Source organism: Ascidiella aspersa, chromosome 4, assembly GCF_963924565.1.
Source record: "Ascidiella aspersa chromosome 4, kaAscAspe10.2, whole genome shotgun sequence".
In the NCBI taxonomy this organism is placed as follows: Eukaryota; Metazoa; Chordata; class Ascidiacea; order Phlebobranchia; family Ascidiidae; genus Ascidiella; species Ascidiella aspersa.
In genome coordinates this window covers 24391333-24409459 of record NC_139450.1, presented here as the reverse complement: position 1 = coordinate 24409459, position 18127 = coordinate 24391333, and the positions used below count along the sequence as shown (strand labels likewise).

At 39.1% G+C, this 18127-nt stretch overlaps 46 non-coding genes and 51 pseudogenes across 46 annotated transcripts; all 97 read left to right on the top strand.

The window, feature by feature from the left end:
- The first annotated feature begins 4 nt into the window (after positions 1–4).
- On the top strand, positions 5–123 carry LOC146154077 (5S ribosomal RNA; annotated as a pseudogene).
- Positions 124–187: 64 nt separating this feature from the next.
- Positions 188–306, top strand: LOC146154076 (5S ribosomal RNA; annotated as a pseudogene).
- Positions 307–369: 63 nt separating this feature from the next.
- Positions 370–488, top strand: LOC146154075 (5S ribosomal RNA; annotated as a pseudogene).
- A 74-nt stretch (positions 489–562) lies between these two features.
- LOC146154074 (5S ribosomal RNA) lies at positions 563–681 on the top strand (annotated as a pseudogene).
- A 73-nt stretch (positions 682–754) lies between these two features.
- Positions 755–873, top strand: LOC146154073 (5S ribosomal RNA). The gene has a single exon (XR_014497537.1). It is a non-coding gene; the product is annotated as a 5S ribosomal RNA (ribosomal RNA).
- Positions 874–936: 63 nt separating this feature from the next.
- LOC146154072 (5S ribosomal RNA) lies at positions 937–1055 on the top strand (annotated as a pseudogene).
- Positions 1056–1119: 64 nt separating this feature from the next.
- LOC146154071 (5S ribosomal RNA) lies at positions 1120–1238 on the top strand (annotated as a pseudogene).
- A 168-nt stretch (positions 1239–1406) lies between these two features.
- Positions 1407–1525, top strand: LOC146154070 (5S ribosomal RNA). The gene has a single exon (XR_014496055.1). It is a non-coding gene; the product is annotated as a 5S ribosomal RNA (ribosomal RNA).
- Positions 1526–1588: 63 nt separating this feature from the next.
- LOC146154069 (5S ribosomal RNA) lies at positions 1589–1707 on the top strand. The gene has a single exon (XR_014496722.1). It is a non-coding gene; the product is annotated as a 5S ribosomal RNA (ribosomal RNA).
- A 65-nt stretch (positions 1708–1772) lies between these two features.
- On the top strand, positions 1773–1891 carry LOC146154068 (5S ribosomal RNA; annotated as a pseudogene).
- Positions 1892–1965: 74 nt separating this feature from the next.
- On the top strand, positions 1966–2084 carry LOC146154067 (5S ribosomal RNA; annotated as a pseudogene).
- A 65-nt stretch (positions 2085–2149) lies between these two features.
- Positions 2150–2268, top strand: LOC146154066 (5S ribosomal RNA; annotated as a pseudogene).
- Positions 2269–2333: 65 nt separating this feature from the next.
- Positions 2334–2452, top strand: LOC146154065 (5S ribosomal RNA; annotated as a pseudogene).
- A 64-nt stretch (positions 2453–2516) lies between these two features.
- LOC146154064 (5S ribosomal RNA) lies at positions 2517–2635 on the top strand. The gene has a single exon (XR_014497281.1). It is a non-coding gene; the product is annotated as a 5S ribosomal RNA (ribosomal RNA).
- A 64-nt stretch (positions 2636–2699) lies between these two features.
- Positions 2700–2818, top strand: LOC146154063 (5S ribosomal RNA; annotated as a pseudogene).
- Positions 2819–2892: 74 nt separating this feature from the next.
- LOC146154062 (5S ribosomal RNA) lies at positions 2893–3011 on the top strand. Its single transcript, XR_014495006.1, has one exon. It is a non-coding gene; the product is annotated as a 5S ribosomal RNA (ribosomal RNA).
- Positions 3012–3075: 64 nt separating this feature from the next.
- On the top strand, positions 3076–3194 carry LOC146154061 (5S ribosomal RNA). Its single transcript, XR_014495594.1, has one exon. It is a non-coding gene; the product is annotated as a 5S ribosomal RNA (ribosomal RNA).
- Positions 3195–3259: 65 nt separating this feature from the next.
- Positions 3260–3378, top strand: LOC146154060 (5S ribosomal RNA; annotated as a pseudogene).
- Positions 3379–3442: 64 nt separating this feature from the next.
- On the top strand, positions 3443–3561 carry LOC146154059 (5S ribosomal RNA; annotated as a pseudogene).
- A 74-nt stretch (positions 3562–3635) lies between these two features.
- Positions 3636–3754, top strand: LOC146154058 (5S ribosomal RNA; annotated as a pseudogene).
- Positions 3755–3827: 73 nt separating this feature from the next.
- LOC146154057 (5S ribosomal RNA) lies at positions 3828–3946 on the top strand. The gene has a single exon (XR_014498331.1). It is a non-coding gene; the product is annotated as a 5S ribosomal RNA (ribosomal RNA).
- A 63-nt stretch (positions 3947–4009) lies between these two features.
- On the top strand, positions 4010–4128 carry LOC146154056 (5S ribosomal RNA; annotated as a pseudogene).
- A 65-nt stretch (positions 4129–4193) lies between these two features.
- On the top strand, positions 4194–4312 carry LOC146154055 (5S ribosomal RNA; annotated as a pseudogene).
- Positions 4313–4386: 74 nt separating this feature from the next.
- On the top strand, positions 4387–4505 carry LOC146154054 (5S ribosomal RNA; annotated as a pseudogene).
- A 64-nt stretch (positions 4506–4569) lies between these two features.
- LOC146154053 (5S ribosomal RNA) lies at positions 4570–4688 on the top strand (annotated as a pseudogene).
- A 74-nt stretch (positions 4689–4762) lies between these two features.
- On the top strand, positions 4763–4881 carry LOC146154052 (5S ribosomal RNA; annotated as a pseudogene).
- Positions 4882–4945: 64 nt separating this feature from the next.
- On the top strand, positions 4946–5064 carry LOC146154051 (5S ribosomal RNA). The gene has a single exon (XR_014495004.1). It is a non-coding gene; the product is annotated as a 5S ribosomal RNA (ribosomal RNA).
- A 65-nt stretch (positions 5065–5129) lies between these two features.
- LOC146154050 (5S ribosomal RNA) lies at positions 5130–5248 on the top strand (annotated as a pseudogene).
- A 65-nt stretch (positions 5249–5313) lies between these two features.
- Positions 5314–5432, top strand: LOC146154049 (5S ribosomal RNA; annotated as a pseudogene).
- Positions 5433–5496: 64 nt separating this feature from the next.
- Positions 5497–5615, top strand: LOC146154048 (5S ribosomal RNA). The gene has a single exon (XR_014496838.1). It is a non-coding gene; the product is annotated as a 5S ribosomal RNA (ribosomal RNA).
- A 64-nt stretch (positions 5616–5679) lies between these two features.
- On the top strand, positions 5680–5798 carry LOC146154047 (5S ribosomal RNA; annotated as a pseudogene).
- A 74-nt stretch (positions 5799–5872) lies between these two features.
- Positions 5873–5991, top strand: LOC146154046 (5S ribosomal RNA). Its single transcript, XR_014496121.1, has one exon. It is a non-coding gene; the product is annotated as a 5S ribosomal RNA (ribosomal RNA).
- A 64-nt stretch (positions 5992–6055) lies between these two features.
- On the top strand, positions 6056–6174 carry LOC146154045 (5S ribosomal RNA; annotated as a pseudogene).
- Positions 6175–6238: 64 nt separating this feature from the next.
- On the top strand, positions 6239–6357 carry LOC146154044 (5S ribosomal RNA). The gene has a single exon (XR_014497473.1). It is a non-coding gene; the product is annotated as a 5S ribosomal RNA (ribosomal RNA).
- A 65-nt stretch (positions 6358–6422) lies between these two features.
- Positions 6423–6541, top strand: LOC146154043 (5S ribosomal RNA). The gene has a single exon (XR_014498262.1). It is a non-coding gene; the product is annotated as a 5S ribosomal RNA (ribosomal RNA).
- Positions 6542–6606: 65 nt separating this feature from the next.
- On the top strand, positions 6607–6725 carry LOC146154042 (5S ribosomal RNA; annotated as a pseudogene).
- Positions 6726–6789: 64 nt separating this feature from the next.
- LOC146154041 (5S ribosomal RNA) lies at positions 6790–6908 on the top strand. Its single transcript, XR_014497752.1, has one exon. It is a non-coding gene; the product is annotated as a 5S ribosomal RNA (ribosomal RNA).
- Positions 6909–6972: 64 nt separating this feature from the next.
- On the top strand, positions 6973–7091 carry LOC146154040 (5S ribosomal RNA). The gene has a single exon (XR_014496883.1). It is a non-coding gene; the product is annotated as a 5S ribosomal RNA (ribosomal RNA).
- Positions 7092–7156: 65 nt separating this feature from the next.
- Positions 7157–7275, top strand: LOC146154039 (5S ribosomal RNA). Its single transcript, XR_014495923.1, has one exon. It is a non-coding gene; the product is annotated as a 5S ribosomal RNA (ribosomal RNA).
- A 64-nt stretch (positions 7276–7339) lies between these two features.
- Positions 7340–7458, top strand: LOC146154038 (5S ribosomal RNA). Its single transcript, XR_014495003.1, has one exon. It is a non-coding gene; the product is annotated as a 5S ribosomal RNA (ribosomal RNA).
- Positions 7459–7522: 64 nt separating this feature from the next.
- Positions 7523–7641, top strand: LOC146154037 (5S ribosomal RNA). The gene has a single exon (XR_014497280.1). It is a non-coding gene; the product is annotated as a 5S ribosomal RNA (ribosomal RNA).
- A 64-nt stretch (positions 7642–7705) lies between these two features.
- LOC146154036 (5S ribosomal RNA) lies at positions 7706–7824 on the top strand (annotated as a pseudogene).
- Positions 7825–7898: 74 nt separating this feature from the next.
- On the top strand, positions 7899–8017 carry LOC146154035 (5S ribosomal RNA). Its single transcript, XR_014495002.1, has one exon. It is a non-coding gene; the product is annotated as a 5S ribosomal RNA (ribosomal RNA).
- A 64-nt stretch (positions 8018–8081) lies between these two features.
- LOC146154034 (5S ribosomal RNA) lies at positions 8082–8200 on the top strand. The gene has a single exon (XR_014495592.1). It is a non-coding gene; the product is annotated as a 5S ribosomal RNA (ribosomal RNA).
- Positions 8201–8265: 65 nt separating this feature from the next.
- Positions 8266–8384, top strand: LOC146154033 (5S ribosomal RNA; annotated as a pseudogene).
- A 64-nt stretch (positions 8385–8448) lies between these two features.
- On the top strand, positions 8449–8567 carry LOC146154032 (5S ribosomal RNA; annotated as a pseudogene).
- A 74-nt stretch (positions 8568–8641) lies between these two features.
- LOC146154031 (5S ribosomal RNA) lies at positions 8642–8760 on the top strand (annotated as a pseudogene).
- A 73-nt stretch (positions 8761–8833) lies between these two features.
- LOC146154030 (5S ribosomal RNA) lies at positions 8834–8952 on the top strand. The gene has a single exon (XR_014498330.1). It is a non-coding gene; the product is annotated as a 5S ribosomal RNA (ribosomal RNA).
- A 63-nt stretch (positions 8953–9015) lies between these two features.
- Positions 9016–9134, top strand: LOC146154029 (5S ribosomal RNA; annotated as a pseudogene).
- A 65-nt stretch (positions 9135–9199) lies between these two features.
- Positions 9200–9318, top strand: LOC146154028 (5S ribosomal RNA; annotated as a pseudogene).
- Positions 9319–9392: 74 nt separating this feature from the next.
- On the top strand, positions 9393–9511 carry LOC146154027 (5S ribosomal RNA; annotated as a pseudogene).
- A 64-nt stretch (positions 9512–9575) lies between these two features.
- LOC146154026 (5S ribosomal RNA) lies at positions 9576–9694 on the top strand (annotated as a pseudogene).
- A 74-nt stretch (positions 9695–9768) lies between these two features.
- Positions 9769–9887, top strand: LOC146154025 (5S ribosomal RNA; annotated as a pseudogene).
- Positions 9888–9951: 64 nt separating this feature from the next.
- LOC146154024 (5S ribosomal RNA) lies at positions 9952–10070 on the top strand. The gene has a single exon (XR_014495001.1). It is a non-coding gene; the product is annotated as a 5S ribosomal RNA (ribosomal RNA).
- Positions 10071–10135: 65 nt separating this feature from the next.
- LOC146154023 (5S ribosomal RNA) lies at positions 10136–10254 on the top strand (annotated as a pseudogene).
- Positions 10255–10319: 65 nt separating this feature from the next.
- Positions 10320–10438, top strand: LOC146154022 (5S ribosomal RNA; annotated as a pseudogene).
- Positions 10439–10502: 64 nt separating this feature from the next.
- Positions 10503–10621, top strand: LOC146154021 (5S ribosomal RNA). Its single transcript, XR_014496836.1, has one exon. It is a non-coding gene; the product is annotated as a 5S ribosomal RNA (ribosomal RNA).
- A 64-nt stretch (positions 10622–10685) lies between these two features.
- Positions 10686–10804, top strand: LOC146154020 (5S ribosomal RNA; annotated as a pseudogene).
- A 74-nt stretch (positions 10805–10878) lies between these two features.
- LOC146154019 (5S ribosomal RNA) lies at positions 10879–10997 on the top strand. The gene has a single exon (XR_014496120.1). It is a non-coding gene; the product is annotated as a 5S ribosomal RNA (ribosomal RNA).
- A 64-nt stretch (positions 10998–11061) lies between these two features.
- LOC146154018 (5S ribosomal RNA) lies at positions 11062–11180 on the top strand (annotated as a pseudogene).
- Positions 11181–11244: 64 nt separating this feature from the next.
- Positions 11245–11363, top strand: LOC146154017 (5S ribosomal RNA). The gene has a single exon (XR_014497471.1). It is a non-coding gene; the product is annotated as a 5S ribosomal RNA (ribosomal RNA).
- Positions 11364–11428: 65 nt separating this feature from the next.
- On the top strand, positions 11429–11547 carry LOC146154016 (5S ribosomal RNA). Its single transcript, XR_014498261.1, has one exon. It is a non-coding gene; the product is annotated as a 5S ribosomal RNA (ribosomal RNA).
- Positions 11548–11612: 65 nt separating this feature from the next.
- On the top strand, positions 11613–11731 carry LOC146154015 (5S ribosomal RNA; annotated as a pseudogene).
- Positions 11732–11795: 64 nt separating this feature from the next.
- LOC146154014 (5S ribosomal RNA) lies at positions 11796–11914 on the top strand. The gene has a single exon (XR_014497751.1). It is a non-coding gene; the product is annotated as a 5S ribosomal RNA (ribosomal RNA).
- Positions 11915–11978: 64 nt separating this feature from the next.
- On the top strand, positions 11979–12097 carry LOC146154013 (5S ribosomal RNA). Its single transcript, XR_014496882.1, has one exon. It is a non-coding gene; the product is annotated as a 5S ribosomal RNA (ribosomal RNA).
- Positions 12098–12162: 65 nt separating this feature from the next.
- LOC146154012 (5S ribosomal RNA) lies at positions 12163–12281 on the top strand. The gene has a single exon (XR_014495922.1). It is a non-coding gene; the product is annotated as a 5S ribosomal RNA (ribosomal RNA).
- A 65-nt stretch (positions 12282–12346) lies between these two features.
- LOC146154011 (5S ribosomal RNA) lies at positions 12347–12464 on the top strand (annotated as a pseudogene).
- Positions 12465–12527: 63 nt separating this feature from the next.
- Positions 12528–12646, top strand: LOC146154010 (5S ribosomal RNA; annotated as a pseudogene).
- Positions 12647–12720: 74 nt separating this feature from the next.
- Positions 12721–12839, top strand: LOC146154009 (5S ribosomal RNA; annotated as a pseudogene).
- A 73-nt stretch (positions 12840–12912) lies between these two features.
- LOC146154008 (5S ribosomal RNA) lies at positions 12913–13031 on the top strand. Its single transcript, XR_014497536.1, has one exon. It is a non-coding gene; the product is annotated as a 5S ribosomal RNA (ribosomal RNA).
- A 63-nt stretch (positions 13032–13094) lies between these two features.
- On the top strand, positions 13095–13213 carry LOC146154007 (5S ribosomal RNA; annotated as a pseudogene).
- Positions 13214–13277: 64 nt separating this feature from the next.
- On the top strand, positions 13278–13396 carry LOC146154006 (5S ribosomal RNA). Its single transcript, XR_014496119.1, has one exon. It is a non-coding gene; the product is annotated as a 5S ribosomal RNA (ribosomal RNA).
- A 168-nt stretch (positions 13397–13564) lies between these two features.
- Positions 13565–13683, top strand: LOC146154005 (5S ribosomal RNA). The gene has a single exon (XR_014496054.1). It is a non-coding gene; the product is annotated as a 5S ribosomal RNA (ribosomal RNA).
- Positions 13684–13746: 63 nt separating this feature from the next.
- On the top strand, positions 13747–13865 carry LOC146154004 (5S ribosomal RNA). The gene has a single exon (XR_014496721.1). It is a non-coding gene; the product is annotated as a 5S ribosomal RNA (ribosomal RNA).
- A 65-nt stretch (positions 13866–13930) lies between these two features.
- LOC146154003 (5S ribosomal RNA) lies at positions 13931–14049 on the top strand (annotated as a pseudogene).
- Positions 14050–14113: 64 nt separating this feature from the next.
- On the top strand, positions 14114–14232 carry LOC146154002 (5S ribosomal RNA). The gene has a single exon (XR_014497749.1). It is a non-coding gene; the product is annotated as a 5S ribosomal RNA (ribosomal RNA).
- Positions 14233–14296: 64 nt separating this feature from the next.
- LOC146154001 (5S ribosomal RNA) lies at positions 14297–14415 on the top strand. The gene has a single exon (XR_014496880.1). It is a non-coding gene; the product is annotated as a 5S ribosomal RNA (ribosomal RNA).
- Positions 14416–14480: 65 nt separating this feature from the next.
- LOC146154000 (5S ribosomal RNA) lies at positions 14481–14599 on the top strand. Its single transcript, XR_014496270.1, has one exon. It is a non-coding gene; the product is annotated as a 5S ribosomal RNA (ribosomal RNA).
- A 65-nt stretch (positions 14600–14664) lies between these two features.
- Positions 14665–14783, top strand: LOC146153999 (5S ribosomal RNA; annotated as a pseudogene).
- Positions 14784–14847: 64 nt separating this feature from the next.
- On the top strand, positions 14848–14966 carry LOC146153998 (5S ribosomal RNA). Its single transcript, XR_014495000.1, has one exon. It is a non-coding gene; the product is annotated as a 5S ribosomal RNA (ribosomal RNA).
- A 64-nt stretch (positions 14967–15030) lies between these two features.
- Positions 15031–15149, top strand: LOC146153997 (5S ribosomal RNA). Its single transcript, XR_014497884.1, has one exon. It is a non-coding gene; the product is annotated as a 5S ribosomal RNA (ribosomal RNA).
- Positions 15150–15223: 74 nt separating this feature from the next.
- On the top strand, positions 15224–15342 carry LOC146153996 (5S ribosomal RNA; annotated as a pseudogene).
- A 73-nt stretch (positions 15343–15415) lies between these two features.
- LOC146153995 (5S ribosomal RNA) lies at positions 15416–15534 on the top strand. Its single transcript, XR_014498474.1, has one exon. It is a non-coding gene; the product is annotated as a 5S ribosomal RNA (ribosomal RNA).
- A 63-nt stretch (positions 15535–15597) lies between these two features.
- LOC146153994 (5S ribosomal RNA) lies at positions 15598–15716 on the top strand (annotated as a pseudogene).
- A 65-nt stretch (positions 15717–15781) lies between these two features.
- Positions 15782–15900, top strand: LOC146153993 (5S ribosomal RNA; annotated as a pseudogene).
- A 64-nt stretch (positions 15901–15964) lies between these two features.
- Positions 15965–16083, top strand: LOC146153992 (5S ribosomal RNA). Its single transcript, XR_014494999.1, has one exon. It is a non-coding gene; the product is annotated as a 5S ribosomal RNA (ribosomal RNA).
- A 64-nt stretch (positions 16084–16147) lies between these two features.
- On the top strand, positions 16148–16266 carry LOC146153991 (5S ribosomal RNA). Its single transcript, XR_014497882.1, has one exon. It is a non-coding gene; the product is annotated as a 5S ribosomal RNA (ribosomal RNA).
- A 74-nt stretch (positions 16267–16340) lies between these two features.
- LOC146153990 (5S ribosomal RNA) lies at positions 16341–16459 on the top strand (annotated as a pseudogene).
- Positions 16460–16522: 63 nt separating this feature from the next.
- LOC146153989 (5S ribosomal RNA) lies at positions 16523–16641 on the top strand. Its single transcript, XR_014496720.1, has one exon. It is a non-coding gene; the product is annotated as a 5S ribosomal RNA (ribosomal RNA).
- Positions 16642–16706: 65 nt separating this feature from the next.
- Positions 16707–16825, top strand: LOC146153988 (5S ribosomal RNA; annotated as a pseudogene).
- Positions 16826–16889: 64 nt separating this feature from the next.
- Positions 16890–17008, top strand: LOC146153987 (5S ribosomal RNA). The gene has a single exon (XR_014497748.1). It is a non-coding gene; the product is annotated as a 5S ribosomal RNA (ribosomal RNA).
- A 64-nt stretch (positions 17009–17072) lies between these two features.
- Positions 17073–17191, top strand: LOC146153986 (5S ribosomal RNA). Its single transcript, XR_014496879.1, has one exon. It is a non-coding gene; the product is annotated as a 5S ribosomal RNA (ribosomal RNA).
- A 65-nt stretch (positions 17192–17256) lies between these two features.
- LOC146153985 (5S ribosomal RNA) lies at positions 17257–17375 on the top strand. The gene has a single exon (XR_014496269.1). It is a non-coding gene; the product is annotated as a 5S ribosomal RNA (ribosomal RNA).
- Positions 17376–17440: 65 nt separating this feature from the next.
- LOC146153984 (5S ribosomal RNA) lies at positions 17441–17559 on the top strand (annotated as a pseudogene).
- A 64-nt stretch (positions 17560–17623) lies between these two features.
- On the top strand, positions 17624–17742 carry LOC146153983 (5S ribosomal RNA). The gene has a single exon (XR_014494998.1). It is a non-coding gene; the product is annotated as a 5S ribosomal RNA (ribosomal RNA).
- Positions 17743–17806: 64 nt separating this feature from the next.
- Positions 17807–17925, top strand: LOC146153982 (5S ribosomal RNA). The gene has a single exon (XR_014497881.1). It is a non-coding gene; the product is annotated as a 5S ribosomal RNA (ribosomal RNA).
- A 74-nt stretch (positions 17926–17999) lies between these two features.
- LOC146153981 (5S ribosomal RNA) lies at positions 18000–18118 on the top strand (annotated as a pseudogene).
- The last annotated feature ends 9 nt before the right edge of the window (positions 18119–18127 follow it).

The following is an 18127-nucleotide window of genomic DNA, read 5'->3' as shown; positions in this document are numbered from 1 at the left end:
TACTGTCCACGACCATACCAGGTTGAATGCACACGATCTCGTCCGATCTCGGAAGTGAAGCAACGTCGGGATTGGTTAGTACTTGGATGGGTGACCGCCTAGCAATACCAATTGTCGTAGGCACAATATGATTTATTTAAGTTTTTACATTTTTAAATAGATTAGACCATAAATGTTGACGATTACTGTCTACGACCATACCAGGTTGAATGCACCCGATCTTGTCCGATCTCGGAAGTTAAGCAACGTCCGGATTGGTTAGTACTTGGATGGGTGACCGCCTAGGAATACCAATTGTCCTAGGCAAAATATGATTTATTTAAATTTTACTTTTTTAAATAGATTAGACGTAAAATGTTGAGAAATAGTGCTTACGACCATACCAGGTTGAATGCACCCGATCTCGTCCGATCTCGGAAGTTAAGCAACGTCGGGATTGATTAGTACTTGGATGGGTGACCGCATAGGAATTCCAATTGTCATAGGCAAAATATGATTTATAAAATATATTTAAATGTTAACATTTTTGAAGATTTTAGACCAAAAAATGTTGACCAATACTGTCTACGACCAAACCAGGTTGAATGCACACGATCTCGTCCGATCTCGGAAGTTAAGCAACATCGGGATTGGTTGCTACTTGGATGGGTGACCGCCTAGGAATACCAATTGTCATAGGCAAAATATTATTTTTAAAATATATTTAAATGTTAGCATTTTAAAGATTTTAGACCAAAAAATGTTTACCAACACTGTCTACGACCATACCAGGTTCAATGCACCCGATCTCGTCCGATCTCGGAAGTTAAGCAACGTTGGGATTGGTTAGTACTTGGATGGGTGACCGCCTAGGAATACCAATTGTCGTAGGCACAATATGATTTATTTAAGTTTTACATTTTTAAATAGATTAGACCATAAATGTTGACCAATACTGTCCACGACCATACCAGGTTGAATGCACACGATCTCGTCCGATCTCGGAAGTGAAGCAACGTCGGGATTGGTAAGTACTTGGATGGGTGACCGCCTAGCAATACCAATTGTCGTAGGCACAATATGATTTATTTAAGTTTTTACATTTTTAAATAGATTAGACCATAAATGTTGACGATTACTGTCTACGACCATACCAGGTTGAATGCACCCGATCTTGTCCGATCTCGGAAGTTAAGCAACGTCCGGATTGGTTAGTACTTGGATGGGTGACCGCCTAGGAATACCAATTGTCGTAGGCAAAATAAGATTTATTTAAGTTTTTACATTTTTAAATAGATTAGACCAAAAAATGTTGACCAATACTGGCTACGACCATACCTAGGAATACCAATTGTCGTAGGCAAAATATGATTTATTTAAGTTTTTACATTTTCAAATTGATTAGATCATAAATGTTGACCAATACTGTCTACGACCATACCAGGTTGAATGCACCCGATCTCCTCCGATCTCGGAAGTTAAGCAACGTCGGGATTGGTTAGTACTTGGATGGGTGACCGCCTAGGAATACCAATTGTCGTAGGCAAAATATGATTTATTAAAGTTTTTATTTTTAAATTAGAATAGACATAAAAGGTTGAGAAATACTGCTTACGACCATACCAGGTTGAATGCATCCGATCTCGTCCGATCTCGGAAGTTAAGCAACGTCGGGATTGGTTAGTACTTGGATGGGTGACCGCCTAGGAATACCAATTGTCGTAGGCAAAATATGATTTATTTAAGTTTTTACATTTTTAAATAGATTAGACCAAAAAATGTTGACCAATACTGGCTACGACCATACCAGGTTGAATGCACCCGATCTCGTCCGATCTCGGAAGTTAAGCAACGTCGGGATTGGTTAGTACTTGGATGGGTGACCGCCTAGCAATACCAATTGTCATAGGCAAAATATGATTTTTAAAATATATTTAAATGTTAACATTTTCAAAGATTTTAGACCAAAAAATGTTGACCAATACTCTCTACGACCATACCAGGTTGAATGCACCCGATCTCGTCCGATCTCGGAAGTTAAGCAACGTCGGGATTGGTTAGTACTTGGATGGGTGACCGCCTAGGAATACCAATTGTGGTAGGCAAAATATGATTTATTTAAGTTTTTACATTTTTAAATAGATTAGACCAAAAAATGTTGACCAATACTGGCTACGAACATACCAGGTTGAATGCACCCGATATCGTCCGATCTCGGAAGTTAAGCAACGTCGGGATTGGTTAGTACTTGGATGGGTGACCGCCTAGGAATACCAATTGTCGTAGGCAAAATATGATTTATTTAAGTTTTTACATTTTTAAATAGATTAGACCTAAAAATGTTGACCAATACTGGCTACGACCATACCAGGTTGAATGCACCCCATCTCGTCCGATCTCGGAAGTTAAGCAACGTCGGGATTGGTTAGTACTTGGATGGGTGACCGCCTAGGAATACCAATTGTCGTAGGCACAATATGATTTGTTTAAGTTTTTTCATTTTTAAATAGATTAGACCATAAATGTTGACCAATACTGTCTACGACCATACCAGGTTGAATGCACCCGATCTCGTCCGATCTCGGAAGTTGAGCAACGTCGGGATTGGTTAGTACTTGGATGGGTGACCGCCTAGGAATACCAATTGTCGTAGGCAAAATATGATTTATTTAAGTTTTTACTTTTTTAAATAGATTAGACGTAAAATGTTGAGAAATACTGCTTACGACCATACCAGGTTGAATGCACCCGATCTCGTCCGATCTCGGAAGTTAAGTAAAGTCGGGATTGGTTAGTACTTGGATGGGTGACCGCCTAGCAATACCAATTGTCATAGGCAAAATATGATTTTTAAAATATATTTAAATGTTAACATTTTTAAAGATTTTAGACCAAAAAATGTTGACCAATACTGTCTACGACCATACCAGGTTGAATGCACCCGATCTCGTCCGATCTCGGAAGTTAAGCAACGTCGGGATTGGTTAGTACTTGGATGGGTGACCGCCTAGGAATACCAATTGTCGTAGGCATAATATCATTTACTTAAGTTTTTACATTTTTAAATAGATTAGACCATAAATGTTGACCAATACTGTCTACGACCATACCAGGTTGAATACACCCGATCTCGTCCGATCTCGGAAGTTAAGCAACGTCGGGATTGGTTAGTACTTGGATGGGTAACCGCCTAGGAATACCAATTGTCGTAGGCAAAATATGATTTATTTAAGTTTTTACATTTTTAAATAGATTAGACCTAAAAATGTTGACCAATACTGCATACGACCATACCAGGTTGAATGCACCCCATCTCGTCCGATCTCGGAAGTTAAGCAACGTCGGGATTGGTTAGTACTTGGATGGGTGACCGCCTAGGAATACCAATTGTCGTAGGCACAATATGATTTATTTAAGTTTTTACTTTTTTAAATAGATTAGACGTAAAATGTTGAGAAATAGTGCTTACGACCATACCAGGTTGAATGCACCCGATCTCGTCCGATCTCGGAAGTTAAGCAACGTCGGGATTGATTAGTACTTGGATGGGTGACCGCATAGGAATTCCAATTGTCATAGGCAAAATATGATTTATAAAATATATTTAAATGTTAACATTTTTGAAGATTTTAGACCAAAAAATGTTGACCAATACTGTCTACGACCAAACCAGGTTGAATGCACACGATCTCGTCCGATCTCGGAAGTTAAGCAACATCGGGATTGGTTGCTACTTGGATGGGTGACCGCCTAGGAATACCAACTGTCATAAGCAAAATATTATTTTTAAAATATATTTAAATGTTAGCATTTTAAAGATTTTAGACCAAAAAATGTTTACCAACACTGTCTACGACCATACCAGGTTCAATGCACCCGATCTCGTCCGATCTCGGAAGTTAAGCAGCGTTGGGATTGGTTAGTACTTGGATGGGTGACCGCCTAGGAATACCAATTGTCGTAGGCACAATATGATTTATTTAAGTTTTACATTTTTAAATAGATTAGACCATAAATGTTGACCAATACTGTCCACGACCATACCAGGTTGAATGCACACGATCTCGTCCGATCTCGGAAGTTAAGCAACGTCGGGATTGGTTAGTACTTGGATGGGTGACCGCCTAGGAAGACCAATTGTCGTAGGCAAAATATGATTTATTTAAGTTTTTACATTTTTAAATAGATTAGACCAAAAAATGTTGACCAATACTGGCTGCGACCATACCAGGTTGAATGCACCCGATCTCGTCCGATCTCGGAAGTTAAGCAACGTCGGGATTGGTTAGTACTTGGATGGGTGACCGCCTAGCAATACCAATTGTCATAGACAAAATATGATTTTTAAAATATATTTAAATGTTAACATTTTCAAAGATTTTAGACCAAAAAATGTTGACCAATACTCTCTACGACCATACCAGGTTGAATGCTCCCGATCTAGTCCGATCTCGGAAGTTATGCTACGTCGGGATTGGTTAGTACTTGGATGGGTGACCGCCTAGGAATACCAATTGTCGTAGGCATAATATCATTTATTCAAGTTTTTATATTTTTAAATACATTAGACCATAAATGTTGACCAATACTGTCTACGACCATACCAGGTTGAATGCACCCGATCTCGTCCGATCTCGGAAGTTAAGCAACGTCGGGATTGGTTAGTACTTGGATGGGTGACCGCCTAGCAATACCAATTGTCATAGACAAAATATGATTTTTAAAATATATTTAAATGTTAACATTTTCAAAGATTTTAGACCAAAAAATGTTGACCAATACTCTCTACGACCATACCAGGTTGAATGCTCCCGATCTAGTCCGATCTCGGAAGTTATGCTACGTCGGGATTGGTTAGTACTTGGATGGGTGACCGCCTAGGAATACCAATTGTCGTAGGCATAATATCATTTATTTAAGTTTTTACATTTTTAAATAGATTAGACCATAAATGTTGACCAATACTGTCTACGACCATACCAGGTTGAATGCACCCGATCTCGTCCGATCTCGGAAGTTAAGCAACGTCGGGATTGGTTAGTACTTGGATGGGTGACCGCCTAGGAATACCAATTGTCGTAGGCAAAATATGATTTATTTAAGTTTTCACATTTGTAAATAGATTAGACCAAAAAATGTTGACCAATACTGGCTACGAACATACCAGGTTGAATGCACCCGATATCGTCCGATCTCGGAAGTTAAGCAACGTCGGGATTGGTTAGTACTTGGATGGGTGACCGCCTAGGAATACCAATTTTCGTAGGCAAAATATGATTTATTTAAGTTTTTACATTTTTAAATAGATTAGACCTAAAAATGTTGACCAATACTGGCTACGACCATACCAGGTTGAATGCACCCCATCTCGTCCGATCTCGGAAGTGAAGCAACGTCGGGATTGGTTAGTACTTGGATGGGTGACCGCCTAGGAATACCAATTGTCGAAGGCACAATATGATTTGTTTAAGTTTTTACATTTTTAAATAAATTAGACCATAAATGTTGACCAATACTGTCTACGACCATACCAGGTTGAATGCACCCGATCTCGTCCGATCTCGGAAGTTAAGCAAAGTCGGGATTGGTTAGTACTTGGATGGGTGACCGCCTAGGAATACCAATTGTCGTAGGCAAAATATGATTTATTTAAGTTTTTACTTTTTTAAATAGATTAGACGTAAAATGTTGAGAAACACTGCTTACGACCATACCAGGTTGAATGCACCCGATCTCGTCCGATCTCGGAAGTTAAGTAACGTCGGGATTGGTTAGTACTTGGATGGGTGACCGCCTAGCAATACCAATTGTCATAGGCAAAATATGATTTTTAAAATATATTTAAATGCTAACATTTTTAAAGATTTTAGACCAAAAAATGTTGACCAATACTGTCTACGACCATACCAGGTTGAATGCACCCGATCTCGTCCGATCTCGGAAGTTAAGCAACGTCGGGATTGGTTAGTACTTGGATGGGTGACCGCCTAGGAATACCAATTATCGTAGGCATAATATCATTTATTTAAGTTTTTACATTTTTAAATAGATTAGACCATAAATGTTGACCAATACTGTCTACGACCATACCAGGTTGAATACACCCGTTCTCGTCCGATCTCGGAAGTTAAGCAACGTCGGGATTGGTTAGTACTTGGATGGGTAACCGCCTAGGAATACCAATTATCGTAGGCATAATATCATTTATTTAAGTTTTTACATTTTTAAATAGATTAGACCATAAATGTTGACCAATACTGTCTACGACCATACCAGGTTGAATACACCCGTTCTCGTCCGATCTCGGAAGTTAAGCAACGTCGGGATTGGTTAGTACTTGGATGGGTAACCGCCTAGGAATACCAATTGTCGTAGGCAAAATATAATTTATTTAAGTTTTTACATTTTTAAATAGATAAGACCAAAAAATGTTGACCAATACTGGCTACGAACATACCAGGTTGAATGCACCCGATCTCGTCCGATCTCGGAAGTTAAGCAACGTCGGGATTGGTTAGTACTTGGATGGGTGACCGCCTAGGAATACCAATTGTCGTAGGCAAAATATGATTTATTTAAGTTTATACATTTTTAAATAGATTAGACCTAAAAATGTTGACCAATACTGCATACGACCATACCAGGTTGAATGCACCCCATCTCGTCCGATCTCGGAAGTTAAGCAACGTCGGGATTGGTTAGTACTTGGATGGGTGACCGCCTAGGAATACCAATTGTCTTAGGCACAATATGATTTGTTTAAGTTTTTACATTTTTAAATAGATTAGACCATAAATGTTGACCAATACTGTCTACTACCATACCAGGTTGAATGCACCCGATCTCGTCCGATCTCGGAAGTTAAGCAACGTCGGGATTGGTTAGTACTTGGATGGGTGACCGCCTAGGAATACCAATTGTCGTAGGCAAAATATGATTTATTTAAGTTTTTACTTTTTTAAATAGATTAGACGTACAATGTTGAGAAATACTGCTTACGACCATACCAGGTTGAATGCACCCGATCTCGTCCGATCTCGGAAGTTAAGCAACGTCGGGATTGCTTAGTACTTGGATGGGTGACCGCCTAGGAATACCAATTGTCGTAGGCAAAATATGATTTATTTAAGTTTATACATTTTTAAATAGATTAGACCTAAAAATGTTGACCAATACTGCATACGACCATACCAGGTTGAATGCACCCGATCTCGTCCGATCTCGGAAGTTAAGCAACGTCGGGATTGGTTAGTACTTGGATGGGTGACCGCCTAGGAATACCAATTGTCGTAGGCACAATATGATTTGTTTAAGTTTATACATTTTTAAATAGATTAGACCATAAATGTTGACCAATACTGTCTACGACCATACCAGGTTGAATGCACCCGATCTCGTCCGATCTCGGAAGTTAAGCAACGTCGGGATTGGTTAGTACTTGGATGGGTGACCGCCTAGGAATACCAATTGTCGTAGGCACAATATGATTTGTTTAAGTTTTTTCATTTTTAAATAGATTAGACCATAAATGTTGACCAATACTGTCTACGACCATACCAGGTTGAATGCACCCGATCTCGTCCGATCTCGGAAGTTGAGCAACGTCGGGATTGGTTAGTACTTGGATGGGTGACCGCCTAGGAATACCAATTGTCGTAGGCAAAATATGATTTATTTAAGTTTTTACTTTTTTAAATAGATTAGACGTAAAATGTTGAGAAATACTGCTTACGACCATACCAGGTTGAATGCACCCGATCTCGTCCGATCTCGGAAGTTAAGTAAAGTCGGGATTGGTTAGTACTTGGATGGGTGACCGCCTAGCAATACCAATTGTCATAGGCAAAATATGATTTTTAAAATATATTTAAATGTTAACATTTTTAAAGATTTTAGACCAAAAAATGTTGACCAATACTGTCTACGACCATACCAGGTTGAATGCACCCGATCTCGTCCGATCTCGGAAGTTAAGCAACGTCGGGATTGGTTAGTACTTGGATGGGTGACCGCCTAGGAATACCAATTGTCGTAGGCATAATATCATTTACTTAAGTTTTTACATTTTTAAATAGATTAGACCATAAATGTTGACCAATACTGTCTACGACCATACCAGGTTGAATACACCCGATCTCGTCCGATCTCGGAAGTTAAGCAACGTCGGGATTGGTTAGTACTTGGATGGGTAACCGCCTAGGAATACCAATTGTCGTAGGCAAAATATGATTTATTTAAGTTTTTACATTTTTAAATAGATTAGACCTAAAAATGTTGACCAATACTGCATACGACCATACCAGGTTGAATGCACCCCATCTCGTCCGATCTCGGAAGTTAAGCAACGTCGGGATTGGTTAGTACTTGGATGGGTGACCGCCTAGGAATACCAATTGTCGTAGGCACAATATGATTTATTTAAGTTTTTACTTTTTTAAATAGATTAGACGTAAAATGTTGAGAAATAGTGCTTACGACCATACCAGGTTGAATGCACCCGATCTCGTCCGATCTCGGAAGTTAAGCAACGTCGGGATTGATTAGTACTTGGATGGGTGACCGCATAGGAATTCCAATTGTCATAGGCAAAATATGATTTATAAAATATATTTAAATGTTAACATTTTTGAAGATTTTAGACCAAAAAATGTTGACCAATACTGTCTACGACCAAACCAGGTTGAATGCACACGATCTCGTCCGATCTCGGAAGTTAAGCAACATCGGGATTGGTTGCTACTTGGATGGGTGACCGCCTAGGAATACCAACTGTCATAAGCAAAATATTATTTTTAAAATATATTTAAATGTTAGCATTTTAAAGATTTTAGACCAAAAAATGTTTACCAACACTGTCTACGACCATACCAGGTTCAATGCACCCGATCTCGTCCGATCTCGGAAGTTAAGCAGCGTTGGGATTGGTTAGTACTTGGATGGGTGACCGCCTAGGAATACCAATTGTCGTAGGCACAATATGATTTATTTAAGTTTTACATTTTTAAATAGATTAGACCATAAATGTTGACCAATACTGTCCACGACCATACCAGGTTGAATGCACACGATCTCGTCCGATCTCGGAAGTTAAGCAACGTCGGGATTGGTTAGTACTTGGATGGGTGACCGCCTAGGAAGACCAATTGTCGTAGGCAAAATATGATTTATTTAAGTTTTTACATTTTTAAATAGATTAGACCAAAAAATGTTGACCAATACTGGCTGCGACCATACCAGGTTGAATGCACCCGATCTCGTCCGATCTCGGAAGTTAAGCAACGTCGGGATTGGTTAGTACTTGGATGGGTGACCGCCTAGCAATACCAATTGTCATAGACAAAATATGATTTTTAAAATATATTTAAATGTTAACATTTTCAAAGATTTTAGACCAAAAAATGTTGACCAATACTCTCTACGACCATACCAGGTTGAATGCTCCCGATCTAGTCCGATCTCGGAAGTTATGCTACGTCGGGATTGGTTAGTACTTGGATGGGTGACCGCCTAGGAATACCAATTGTCGTAGGCATAATATCATTTATTCAAGTTTTTATATTTTTAAATACATTAGACCATAAATGTTGACCAATACTGTCTACGACCATACCAGGTTGAATGCACCCGATCTCGTCCGATCTCGGAAGTTAAGCAACGTCGGGATTGGTTAGTACTTGGATGGGTGACCGCCTAGCAATACCAATTGTCATAGACAAAATATGATTTTTAAAATATATTTAAATGTTAACATTTTCAAAGATTTTAGACCAAAAAATGTTGACCAATACTCTCTACGACCATACCAGGTTGAATGCTCCCGATCTAGTCCGATCTCGGAAGTTATGCTACGTCGGGATTGGTTAGTACTTGGATGGGTGACCGCCTAGGAATACCAATTGTCGTAGGCATAATATCATTTATTTAAGTTTTTACATTTTTAAATAGATTAGACCATAAATGTTGACCAATACTGTCTACGACCATACCAGGTTGAATGCACCCGATCTCGTCCGATCTCGGAAGTTAAGCAACGTCGGGATTGGTTAGTACTTGGATGGGTGACCGCCTAGGAATACCAATTGTCGTAGGCAAAATATGATTTATTTAAGTTTTCACATTTGTAAATAGATTAGACCAAAAAATGTTGACCAATACTGGCTACGAACATACCAGGTTGAATGCACCCGATATCGTCCGATCTCGGAAGTTAAGCAACGTCGGGATTGGTTAGTACTTGGATGGGTGACCGCCTAGGAATACCAATTTTCGTAGGCAAAATATGATTTATTTAAGTTTTTACATTTTTAAATAGATTAGACCTAAAAATGTTGACCAATACTGGCTACGACCATACCAGGTTGAATGCACCCCATCTCGTCCGATCTCGGAAGTGAAGCAACGTCGGGATTGGTTAGTACTTGGATGGGTGACCGCCTAGGAATACCAATTGTCGAAGGCACAATATGATTTGTTTAAGTTTTTACATTTTTAAATAAATTAGACCATAAATGTTGACCAATACTGTCTACGACCATACCAGGTTGAATGCACCCGATCTCGTCCGATCTCGGAAGTTAAGCAAAGTCGGGATTGGTTAGTACTTGGATGGGTGACCGCCTAGGAATACCAATTGTCGTAGGCAAAATATGATTTATTTAAGTTTTTACTTTTTTAAATAGATTAGACGTAAAATGTTGAGAAACACTGCTTACGACCATACCAGGTTGAATGCACCCGATCTCGTCCGATCTCGGAAGTTAAGTAACGTCGGGATTGGTTAGTACTTGGATGGGTGACCGCCTAGCAATACCAATTGTCATAGGCAAAATATGATTTTTAAAATATATTTAAATGCTAACATTTTTAAAGATTTTAGACCAAAAAATGTTGACCAATACTGTCTACGACCATACCAGGTTGAATGCACCCGATCTCGTCCGATCTCGGAAGTTAAGCAACGTCGGGATTGGTTAGTACTTGGATGGGTGACCGCCTAGGAATACCAATTATCGTAGGCATAATATCATTTATTTAAGTTTTTACATTTTTAAATAGATTAGACCATAAATGTTGACCAATACTGTCTACGACCATACCAGGTTGAATACACCCGTTCTCGTCCGATCTCGGAAGTTAAGCAACGTCGGGATTGGTTAGTACTTGGATGGGTAACCGCCTAGGAATACCAATTATCGTAGGCATAATATCATTTATTTAAGTTTTTACATTTTTAAATAGATTAGACCATAAATGTTGACCAATACTGTCTACGACCATACCAGGTTGAATACACCCGTTCTCGTCCGATCTCGGAAGTTAAGCAACGTCGGGATTGGTTAGTACTTGGATGGGTAACCGCCTAGGAATACCAATTGTCGTAGGCAAAATATAATTTATTTAAGTTTTTACATTTTTAAATAGATAAGACCAAAAAATGTTGACCAATACTGGCTACGAACATACCAGGTTGAATGCACCCGATCTCGTCCGATCTCGGAAGTTAAGCAACGTCGGGATTGGTTAGTACTTGGATGGGTGACCGCCTAGGAATACCAATTGTCGTAGGCAAAATATGATTTATTTAAGTTTATACATTTTTAAATAGATTAGACCTAAAAATGTTGACCAATACTGCATACGACCATACCAGGTTGAATGCACCCCATCTCGTCCGATCTCGGAAGTTAAGCAACGTCGGGATTGGTTAGTACTTGGATGGGTGACCGCCTAGGAATACCAATTGTCTTAGGCACAATATGATTTGTTTAAGTTTTTACATTTTTAAATAGATTAGACCATAAATGTTGACCAATACTGTCTACTACCATACCAGGTTGAATGCACCCGATCTCGTCCGATCTCGGAAGTTAAGCAACGTCGGGATTGGTTAGTACTTGGATGGGTGACCGCCTAGGAATACCAATTGTCGTAGGCAAAATATGATTTATTTAAGTTTTTACTTTTTTAAATAGATTAGACGTACAATGTTGAGAAATACTGCTTACGACCATACCAGGTTGAATGCACCCGATCTCGTCCGATCTCGGAAGTTAAGCAACGTCGGGATTGCTTAGTACTTGGATGGGTGACCGCCTAGGAATACCAATTGTCGTAGGCAAAATATGATTTATTTAAGTTTATACATTTTTAAATAGATTAGACCTAAAAATGTTGACCAATACTGCATACGACCATACCAGGTTGAATGCACCCGATCTCGTCCGATCTCGGAAGTTAAGCAACGTCGGGATTGGTTAGTACTTGGATGGGTGACCGCCTAGGAATACCAATTGTCGTAGGCAAAATATGATTTATTTAAGTTTATACATTTTTAAATAGATTAGACCTAAAAATGTTGACCAATACTGCATACGACCATACCAGGTTGAATGCACCCCATCTCGTCCGATCTCGGAAGTTAAGCAACGTCGGGATTGGTTAGTACTTGGATGGGTGACCGCCAGGAATACCAATTGTCGTAGGCAAAATATGATTTATTTAAGTTTTTACTTTTTAAATAGATTAGACGTAAAATGTTGAGAAATACTGCTCACGACCATACCAGGTTGAATGCACCCGATCTCGTCCGATCTCGGAAGTTAAGTAACGTCGGGATTGGTTAGTACTTGGATGGGTGACCGCATAGGAATTCCAATTGTCATAGGCAAAATATGATTTATAAAATATATTTAAATGTTAACATTTTTGAAGATTTTAGACCAAAAAATGTTGACCAATACTGTCTACGACCAAACCAGGTTGAATGCACACGATCTCGTCCAATCTCGGAAGTTAAGCAACATCGGGATTGGTTGCTACTTGGATGGGTGACCGCCTAGGAATACCAATTGTCATAGGCAAAATATTATTTTTAAAATATATTTAAATGTTAGCATTTTAAAGATTTTAGACCAAAAAATGTTTACCAACACTGTCTACGACCATACCAGGTTCAATGCACCCGATCTCGTCCGATCTCGGAAGTTAAGCAACGTTGGGATTGGTTAGTACTTGGATGGGTGACCGCCTAGGAATACCAATTGTCGTAGGCACAATATGATTTATTTAAGTTTTACATTTTTAAATAGATTAGACCATAAATGTTGACCAATACTGTCCACGACCATACCAGGTTGAATGCACACGATCTCGTCCGATCTCGGAAGTTAAGCAACGTCGGGATTGGTTAGTACTTGGATGGGTGACCGCCTAGGAATACCAATTGTCGTACGCACAATATGATTTATTTAAGTTTTTACATTTTTAAATAGATTAGACCATAAATGTTGACGATTACTGTCTACGACCATACCAGGTTGAATGCACCCGATCTCGTCCGATCTCGGAAGTTAAGCAACGTCGGGATTGGTTAGTACTTGGATGGGTGACCGCCTAGGAATACCAATTATCGTAGGCAAAATAAGATTTATTTAAGTTTTTACATTTTTAAATAGATTAGACCAAAAAATGTTGACCAATACTGGCTACGACCATACCTAGGAATACCAATTGTCGTAGGCACAATATGATTTATTTAAGTTTTTACATTTTTAAATTGATTAGACCATAAATGTTGACCAATACTGTCTACGACCATACCAGGTTGAATGCACCCGATCTCCTCCGATCTCGGAAGTTAAGCAACGTCGGGATTGGTTAGTACTTGGATGGGTGACCGCCTAGGAATACCAATTGTCGTAGGCAAAATACGATTTATTTAAATTTTTATTTTTAAAATAGAATAGACATAAAATGTTGAGAAATACTGCTTACGACCATACCAGGTTGAATGCATCCGATCTCGTCCGATCTCGGAAGTTAAGCAACGTCGGGATTGGTTAGTACTTGGATGGGTGACCGCCTAGGAATACCAATTGTCGTAGGCAAAATATGATTTATTTAAGTTTTTACATTTTTAAATAGATTAGACCATAAAATGTTGACCAATACTGGCTGCGACCATACCAGGTTGAATGCACCCGATCTCGTCCGATCTCGGAAGTTAAGCAACGTCGGAATTGCTTAGTACTTGGATGGGTGACCGCCTAGGAATACCAATTGTCGTAGGCAAAATATGATTTGTTTAAGTTTTTATATTTTTAAGTAGATTAGACCATAAATGTTGACCAATACTGTCTACTACCATACCAGGTTGAATGCACCCGATCTCGTCCGATCTCGGAAGTTAAGCAACGTCGGGATTGGTTAGTACTTGGATGGGTGACCGCCTAGGAATACCAATTGTCGTAGGCAAAATATGATTTATTTAAGTTTTTACTTTTTTAAATAGATTAGACGTACAATGTTGAGAAATACTGCTTACGACCATACCAGGTTGAATGCACCCGATCTCGTCCGATCTCGGAAGTTAAGCAACGTCGGGATTGCTTAGTACTTGGATGGGTGACCGCCTAGGAATACCAATTGTCGTAGGCAAAATATGATTTATTTAAGTTTTTACATTTTTAGATCGATTAGACCAAAAAATGTTGAGCAATACTGGCTACGACCATACCAGGTTGAATGCACCCGATCTCGTCCGATCTCGGAAGTTAAGCAACGTCGGGATTGGTTAGTACTTGGATGGGTGACCGCCTAGGAATACCAATTGTCGTAGGCAAAATATGATTTATTTAAGTTTTTACATTTTTAAATAGATTAGACCTAAAAATGTTGACCAATACTGCATACGACCATACCAGGTTGAATGCACCCCATCTCGTCCGATCTCGGAAGTTAAGCAACGTCGGGATTGGTTAGTACTTGGATGGGTGACCGCCTAGGAATACCAATTGTCGTAGGCACAATATGATTTGTTTAAGTTTTTACATTTTTAAATAGATTAGACCATAAATGTTGACCAATACTGTCTACGACCATACCAGGTTGAATGCACCCGATCTCGTCCGATCTCGGAAGTTAAGCAACGTCGGGATTGGTTAGTACTTGGATGGGTGACCGCCTAGGAATACCAATTGTCGTAGGCAAAATATGATTTATTTAAGTTTTTACTTTTTTAAATAGATTAGACGTAAAATGTTGAGAAATACTGCTTACGACCATACCAGGTTGAATGCACCCGATCTCGTCCGATCTCGGAAGTTAAGCAACGTCGGGATTGGTTAGTACTTGGATGGGTGACCGCATAGGAATTCCAATTGTCATAGGCAAAATATGATTTATAAAATATATTTAAATGTTAACATTTTTGAAGATTTTAGACCAAAAAATGTTGAGCAATACTGTCTACGACCAAACCAGGTTGAATGCACACGATCTCGTCCGATCTCGGAAGTTAAGCAACATCGGGATTGGTTGCTACTTGGATGGGTGACCGCCTAGGAATACCAATTGTCATAGGCAAAATATTATTTTTAAAATATATTTAAATGTTAGCATTTTAAAGATTTTAGACCAAAAAATGTTTGCCAACACTGTCTACGACCATACCAGGTTCAATGCACCCGATCTCGTCCGATCTCGGAAGTTAAGCAACGTTGGGATTGGTGAGTACTTGGATGGGTGACCGCCTAGGAATACCAATTGTCGTAGGCACAATATGATTTATTTAAGTTTTACATTTTTAAATAGATTAGACCATCAATGTTGACCAATACTGTCCACGATCATACCAGGTTGAATGCACACGATCTCGTCTGATCTCGGAAGTTAAGCAACGTCGGGATTGGTTAGTACTTGGATGGGTGACCGCCTAGGAATACCTATTGTCGTAGGCACAATATGATTTATTTAAGTTTTTACATTTTTAAATAGATTAGACCAAAAAATGTTGACCAATACTGGCTACGAACATACCAGGTTGAATGCACCCGATCTCGTCCGATCTCGGAAGTTAAGCAACGTCGGGATTGCTTAGTACTTGGATGGGTGACCGCCTAGGAATACCAATTGTCGTAGGCACAATATGATTTGTTTAAGTTTTTACATTTTTAAATAGATTAGACCATAAATGTTGACCAATACTGTCTACGACCATACCAGGTTGAATGCACCCGATCTCGTCCGATCTCGGAAGTTAAGCAACGTCGGGATTGGTTAGTACTTGGATGGGTGACCGCCTAGGAATACCAATTGTCGTAGGCAAAATATGATTTATTTAAGTTTTTACTTTTTTAAATAGATTAGACGTAAAATGTTGAGAAATACTGCTTACGACCATACCAGGTTGAATGCACCCGATCTCGTCCGATCTCGGAAGTTAAGCAACGTCGGGATTGGTTAGTACTTGGATGGGTGACCGCATAGGAATTCCAATTGTCATAGGCAAAATATGATTTATAAAATATATTTAAATGTTAACATTTTTGAAGATTTTAGACCAAAAAATGTTGACCAATACTGTCTACGACCAAACCAGGTTGAATGCACACGATCTCGTCCGATCTCGGAAGTTAAGCAACATCGGGATTGGTTGCTACTTGGATGGGTGACCGCCTAGGAATACCAATTGTCGTAGGCAAAATACGATTTATTTAAATTTTTATTTTTAAAATAGAATAGACATAAAATGTTGAGAAATACTGCTTACGACCATACCAGGTTGAATGCATCCGATCTCGTCCGATCTCGGAAGTTAAGCAACGTCGGGATTGGTTAGTACTTGGATGGGTGACCGCCTAGGAATACCAATTGTCGTAGGCAAAATATGATTTATTTAAGTTTTTACATTTTTAAATAGATTAGACCATAAAATGTTGACCAATACTGGCTGCGACCATACCAGGTTGAATGCACCCGATCTCGTCCGATCTCGGAAGTTAAGCAACGTCGGGATTGCTTAGTACTTGGATGGGTGACCGCCTAGGAATACCAATTGTCGTAGGCAAAATATGATTTGTTTAAGTTTTTATATTTTTAAATAGATTAGACCATAAATGTTGACCAATACTGTCTACTACCATACCAGGTTGAATGCACCCGATCTCGTCCGATCTCGGAAGTTAAGCAACGTCGGGATTGGTTAGTACTTGGATGGGTGACCGCCTAGGAATACCAATTGTCGTAGGCAAAATATGATTTATTTAAGTTTTTACTTTTTTAAATAGATTAGACGTAAAATGTTGAGAAATACTGCTTACGACCATACCAGGTTGAATGCACCCGATCTCGTCCGATCTCGGAAGTTAAGCAACGTCGGGATTGCTTAGTACTTGGATGGGTGACCGCCTAGGAATACCAATTGTCGTAGGCAAAATATGATTTATTTAAGTTTTTACATTTTTAGATCGATTAGACCAAAAAATGTTGAGCAATACTGGCTACGACCATACCAGGTTGAATGCACCCGATCTCGTCCGATCTCGGAAGTTAAGCAACGTCGGGATTGGTTAGTACTTGGATGGGTGACCGCCTAGGAATACCAATTGTCGTAGGCAAAATATGATTTATTTAAGTTTTTACATTTTTAAATAGATTAGACCTAAAAATGTTGACCAATACTGCATACGACCATACCAGGTTGAATGCACTCCATCTCGTCCGATCTCGGAAGTTAAGCAACGTCGGGATTGGTTAGTACTTGGATGGGTGACCGCCTAGGAATACCAATTGTCGTAGGCACAATATGATTTGTTTAAGTTTTTACATTTTTAAATAGATTAGACCATAAATGTTGACCAATACTGTCTACGACCATACCAGGTTGAATGCACCCGATCTCGTCCGATCTCGGAAGTTAAGCAACGTCGGGATTGGTTAGTACTTGGATGGGTGACCGCCTAGGAATACCAATTGTCGTAGGCAAAATATGATTTATTTAAGTTTTTACTTTTTTAAATAGATTAGACGTAAAATGTTGAGAAATACTGCTTACGACCATACCAGGTTGAATGCACCCGATCTCGTCCGATCTCGGAAGTTAAGCAACGTCGGGATTGGTTAGTACTTGGATGGGTGACCGCATAGGAATTCCAATTGTCATAGGCAAAATATGATTTATAAAATATATTTAAATGTTAACATTTTTGAAGATTTTAGACCAAAAAATGTTGAGCAATACTGTCTACGACCAAACCAGGTTGAATGCACACGATCTCGTCCGATCTCGGAAGTTAAGCAACATCGGGATTGGTTGCTACTTGGATGGGTGACCGCCTAGGAATACCAATTGTCATAGGCAAAATATTAT